The following is a 6,333-nucleotide window of genomic DNA, read 5'->3' as shown; positions in this document are numbered from 1 at the left end:
TGCCGCCAAGTTCAAGACTAGGTCCGCTGGCGCGCTCATTCTGCCGGCTCAAGTAAAAAAGCTCTCTGAACAGCAGCAGGCTTGGTTCCTCTCCTAAGTAAACCTCGCAGAAGACTTGGAAATTACACAGATTGGACACGGAATTGGGTCCAATGTCTTGAGGCCTCAGGTCAAAGAAAGCCAGAACTTCCCTGAAGAATTTTGAGCCGGGAGGGGCAAACCCCCGGTTCATATGGTCTGTAAAAACGACTACCTCCCCATCTTTGGGTTGAGGTATTTCCTCAGACGGGTGAGGGGCACGATAGGACATGACCTCCTTTTTTGGCAGATGGCCCGACGCTACAAACTCGACAAGTTTGCTTTTGGTGACTGTGGATGGAGCCCAGTTGCAAGTCACAGAGGCCTTAGCCGCCTTAGGAGCCATAACAGCAGTGGCCTACGACAAAGTAAAAGTTCCGGTTCAAATTTAACCCGACAGGAAATATTCAAATATATTTAAGATAGCGGCTTAAGCAAGGGGTCTAATGATATAAGGGTGATTGTGCAGTAAAGTTTAAGCCGCTAACCGGATCAATAGGGATTCAAAGATTTTTAAGGTCATGAGAGGAAGGCAAGGCTTATAGTTCAGTGTCACTTATTTAAGCCGGATGCCTATACATGGATGATAAAAGTAAGTTTTCCAGAAGAAGCTTTCCGGGTGATGGAAACAAGTTTCACGGATAACAATTATTATTATGGATAAAACAGGGCAGAGAAGTTCATGCATTCAAGGGAGGATTCCAAACAGGAGAAATGAGATCTATTTCTATACAAGATCGACACAAACTACTACCGCAGCGTTTCTGCACAGTTTTTACAATCTAAATAGGCTATGGAAGTGCATCTAGCAAGGGTTCGCGTCGGGCGGCGATGAACCTGATGAACTTGGCGGAGCTTCGAGATAGATCTAAGGAAGGGAAGAAAAGAACTCACGGATGAGGTTGAGCTGCGGAGGCTCGCTGTCGATCTCTGGTTACAGACAGGTTGATGCAGCGGCCTGAGTCGACGAAGACGAGGGGGTCGATGGTGACGGCGGCGGAGCTTGAGCGGCGGAGAGGAGAGGAAGAAGATGACTGAAGGGGTAAAAGGGAAAGGACCCGAGTCGCGGCTATTTATAATGAGAAGATGACTGAGACGGCGCGGGAAATGAGGAGATAGCAATTATTATCCAGCGGACCCGACGCCTCGATTTTCGGAACAGTCAGTAAAGAAGAGATCCGTTGAAGGATTCGGTGGAATAAAAAATGAGTTAAAGGAAGGATGACGTCACGCCGGGTTAAGACGGATCCAGAAGATGACGTCATGGCAGGTTAACAAAAACCCTCTGTATAGTCAGAAGACTGAAGATTTAATTATTGACAAATATTTTGTAGATCGACATGAACAGGTTCAAATCAATCCGGGGCCTAATGTTGGGAATATGACTATTTGTGTAAGCCGCCATGAGGGGCCGGGTTACGCAAAAAGTACTCATCGGAGGAAGCCCAAGACCAAGCATGAAGATGGCGTTTCAACAAAAGGCTTAAGGCCCGCAGGCGACTTAAGGCCCGTTGTGATAAACCGCCGTAATGGCATGACTTGTATTGTAAGGTATATTTAACTAGTCACCGAGCTGGACACTGTTTATAAGCCGGCCGGGACTCTGTAGGCCACGGGGCGTCAACCCGTGTATATAAGGGGACGACCTGCTGGCGGCTTAGGGCAAGAAACAACTCATCGAGAACCGGGCATAGCGTGTCTCGCTCCCTGGTTATCGAAACATCAATACCAACCCAACTAGACGTAGGCCTTACCTTCACCGTACGGGGTTGAACTAGTATAAACTCTCTCGTGTCCCTTGTCCCGATTTAACCCCTTCAAGCTTCCTAGTTGCGATGGCTCCACAACTAAGTCCTTTCATGAGGACATCTGACGTGACTATTCCACGACACTTTCAGTTAATTCCTTCCAAATCCTTGTGAGACCTTACTTGTCTAGTGAGCTGAGGTGACAAGTGTTTTCTCTGCGATGAACTCGGTCTCACCGTTTTGATGCTTTTGGTTTAACCGAATCCTTTCGGTGCAACCGAAGCATACCACTCAGGGCCACCAATTTCACTACAGGAAAACATTTTGCCACTTATTCCTGCATTACTTTTGATCCAGCTCCACTCAATAAATCTTGTCCTCTACAAGAATCACATTTACCTTAATGCTTTGTCCTGTGACTCAAGGACCAAACCCATTCACGACAAATTCCAGAAGCCCCTTCTTGGAAATTGATGTCAAAGGGGGAGAGAGAGATCACATCAAAGCTTAATCATATCTCTAGGGGGAGAGAATACTCACATCTCTAAGGGGAGAGAATACTCAAGGAGAGAGTAATCTTCAAGGATCCCAGATGCTTGGTGTTCAAGAGGAGAGACATGTTCATATGTGCTTATTTGCATTAGCTCTGTTCATTTGTTTCTTTGAGCTCTGATTTTTTGTTCCCTATCTTCTCCCAGTATCCCATGCTAGATTCAGGGGGAGCAAGACATCTAAGGGAAAGAAGTTCTTTAAATTCATTGCACATATTTACCTTTGGGGACATGTCTATATCAATTGTGGTACTTAGTACTCACTCTCTACATGTCATCCCAGTCTTGGTACTCTTGTGGTTTCTTTTGTTTGCTCTGGCTAGTAGGTGTATCTGTGTTATCTAACCTTATTTTCACAGGTTCATTCCATCCTAAGCCAATTCAAGACCACAAGGTAAGTATATGCATCACAATCATGTGTATGAGGAATTCTTGCTGATGTACATATTGTTTGCAAGAAGGACTCATGAGCATGAAGGTACATTTCCCATATACACATCTTTTGCTCTGATGCATATAGCCAAGATACATGTAACACATTGCCTACTCTGTCATGGTTATGCTCTCACATGCTTCTATATTCCATATTCACATGATTGCATACATGTAGGGGGAGCCTATGCATGTTACATGTCTTTCCAAAGCTTTACTTACTATTCTCCATATCTTTATCTAAAGTTTGATGTATGTTGTCATCAATTACCAAAAAGGGGGAGATTGAAAGCACAAGTGCTCCCTGGGTGATTTTGGTAATTAATGTCAACATATCTCTTGTTGGACTAACACTTTTACCTAGTATGTTTCAGACAAGTTCAACAATGGAGTGGCATGGACTAGAGGATGTGGAACCCCTTCAAGATGCTAAGGACAAAGGATTGGCTCAAGCTTCAAGCACAAGACTCTACATTTTCTATTTTAGTGATCCAAGATCACATTGAGTCTATAGGAAAAGCCAATACTATCAAGAGGGGATGAGGTGTTGCCTAATGGCTTGCTTGCTCAAAGTGCTTAGTGATATGCTCCAAAGCCCTCAACTACCTTCTCACATCCACACATATGACCTAAGCCAAAAGTCTAACTCGGCCCTACCGATTCTTTCTATCCGGCGCCACCGAGTTCGGATGTCATAGCCACTGCCACAAACCCTAGGCAAATCGGTATCACTGATAGGGATCTCGGTCTCACCGAGATGGGATTGTAATCTCTCTGTGTATGTCCATTACCAAAATCGGTCTCACCGAGTTTGAGTAATCGGTACTACCAAGATTACAATGCAAACTCTCTGGTTAACTTATTACCAAAATCGGTCCCACCTAGTTTGTGTAATCGGTCTCACCGAGTTTGCCTGACCAACTCTCTGGTTAGCTTATTACGAAAATCGGTCCTACCGAGTTTGTGTAATCGGTCTCACTGAGATTACGTTATGCCCTAACCCTAACCATATCGGTCCTACCGAGTTACATGTCGGTCCCACCAAAAATCCTAACGGTCACTAGATTTGCTGAATCGGTCTGACCGAGTTTACCAATTCTGTCCTACCGAGTTTGGCAAGTTGTGTGTAACGGTTAGAGTTTGTGTGGAGGCTATATATACCCCTCCACCTCTCGTGGAGAGAGCCATCAGAACGAACCTACACTTCCAACTTGCATTTTCTGCGAGGGAACCACCTACTCTTGTGTTGAGGCCAAGATATTCCATTCCTACCATATGAATCTTGATCTCTAGCCTTCCCCAAGTTGCTTTCCACTCAAATCTTCTTTCCACCAAATCTAAATCCTGTGAGAGAGAATTGAGTGTTGGGGAGACTATCATTTGAAGCACAAGAGCAAGGAGTTCATCATCAACACACCATTGTTACTTCTTGGAGAGTGGTGTCTCCTAGATTGACTAGGTGTCACTTGGGAGCCTCCGACAAGATTGTGGAGTTGAACTAAGGAGTTTGTAAGGGCAGGGAGATCACCTACTTCGTGAAGATCTACCGCTAGTGAGGCAAGTCCTTCGTGGGCGACGACCATGGTGGGATAGACAAGGTTGCTTCTTCGTGGACCCTTCGTGGGTGGAGCCCTCCGTGGACTCACGCAACCGTTACCCTTCGTGGGTTGAAGTCTCCATCAACGTGGATGTACGATAGCACCACCTATCGGAACCACGACAAAAACATCCGTGTCTCCAATTGCGTTTGAATCCTCCAATACCTTCCCTTTACATTCTCGCAAGTTGCATGCTTTACTTTCCGCTGCTCATATACTCTTCGCATGCTTGCTTGTTATGTGTTGTGATTGTTAAACTTGTGCCTAAACTCCACTCCAACTTAAAGAAGTTAAAAACTATAACTTTTGGTACTTAGTCTCTAATCACCCCCTCTAGACACCTCTTCTCGATCCTTTCAATCGCGTATATGTGCCTAATGACCCCGAGATCAGGAAGTTGATTCTGCAGGAGGCCCATGATTCGCTGTATTCGATTCACCCAGGTAACACCAAGATGCATCTGGATTTGAAGGATAGTTTTAGTGGACCGGAATGAAGAAAGATATTGCGGAGTACGTAATAGTATGTGATGTATGTCAGAGAGTGAATGCAGAGCATCAGAAGCCAACAGGATTGCTATAGCCATTGCCGATACTCGAATGGAAGTGGGACAAGCTAAGCACGGATTTTATCACGGGATTGCCTAGGACCCATGCAGGCTATGACTCGATATGGGTTGTAGTCGATCGGTTGACAAAGGTAGCCCATTTCATCCCAATGAAGACCACTTAAGTTGGCAAAGATATGTATGACCAAGATCGTATGTCTGCATGGAGTTCGGAGGACCATTGTATCGGATAGAAGAACCCAGTTTACCTCAAAGTTTTGGAATCAGTTGCATGAGACTTTGGGTACCAGGCTAGAGTTCAATATAGCCTTTCATCCACAGACAGATGGACAGACCGAGAGAGTCAATCAGATTCTGGAGGACATGTTGAGAGCTTGTGAGCTAGATTATGGATCTAGTTGGGACGACAATTTGCCGTATACAGAGTTCTCTTACAATAACAGTTATCGAGCCAGTTTGAAGATGGCCCCTTTCGAAGCGTTGTACGGAAGGAGGTGCAGGACACCGTTGCTATGGGATGAAGTTGGAGATCGTCAGTTGTTTGGACCAGGTTTGATTAAGGAGTCTGAAGAGAAAGTTAAGTTGATTCACGATAGACTCACGGTAGCCCAGTCCAGGCAGAAGAGCTATGCGGATTCTAAATGCAAAGAGACAGTTTACGAAGTCGGAGACAGAGTATATCTTCGTGTGTACCCACTTCGAGGAGTTAAGCGTTTTGGAGTTAAGGGAAAGTTAGCACCACATTTTGTGGGACCATACAACGTTTTGGAGCGTATGGGAGAAGTTGCTTACAAGCTGGAATTGCCAGAAGGATTGTCAAGAGTTCACGATGTGTTCCATGTTTCCCAGTTGAAGAAGTGCCACGCAAATATGGCCGACATTCCTCTGAGAGATACCGTGCCACTGGAAGCGATTCAGCTGAATAGCAATTTGACTTATGAGGAGAAACCAGTGAAGATTCTCGAGTTTGCCAGCCGAGTCACACGCAGTAAGGTTATCAAGTTCCGCAAATTTCAGTGGAGCCACCACACCGAGGATGAAGCCACCTAGGAACGAGAGGAAGACATACGGAAGGACCACCCGCACCTATTCTCTAGCCAACCCGAATCTCGACGGCGAGATTCATCTTAAGGGGGGTAGGTTTGTAAGATCCCAAATTTTCAATTTGGAATGTTATACATAGGTCATCATTGCATATCATATTTTAATGCATTTTTGTTGATCCTAGAAATTCTAAGAACTCAAGGACCCACGGAGAGAGTTGGGAATTTCGTTATTTTCATATTTGAGTTTTCTCAAATTTTGAAAAGAGGAACATTTGGTTTTAATCATTTTTCTATTCGAATATTTCTTATATG

Source organism: Triticum dicoccoides, chromosome 5B (genome assembly GCF_002162155.2).
Source record: "Triticum dicoccoides isolate Atlit2015 ecotype Zavitan chromosome 5B, WEW_v2.0, whole genome shotgun sequence".
NCBI lineage: Eukaryota > Viridiplantae > Streptophyta > Magnoliopsida > Poales > Poaceae > Triticum > Triticum dicoccoides.
This window is presented reverse-complemented; position numbering follows the sequence as displayed.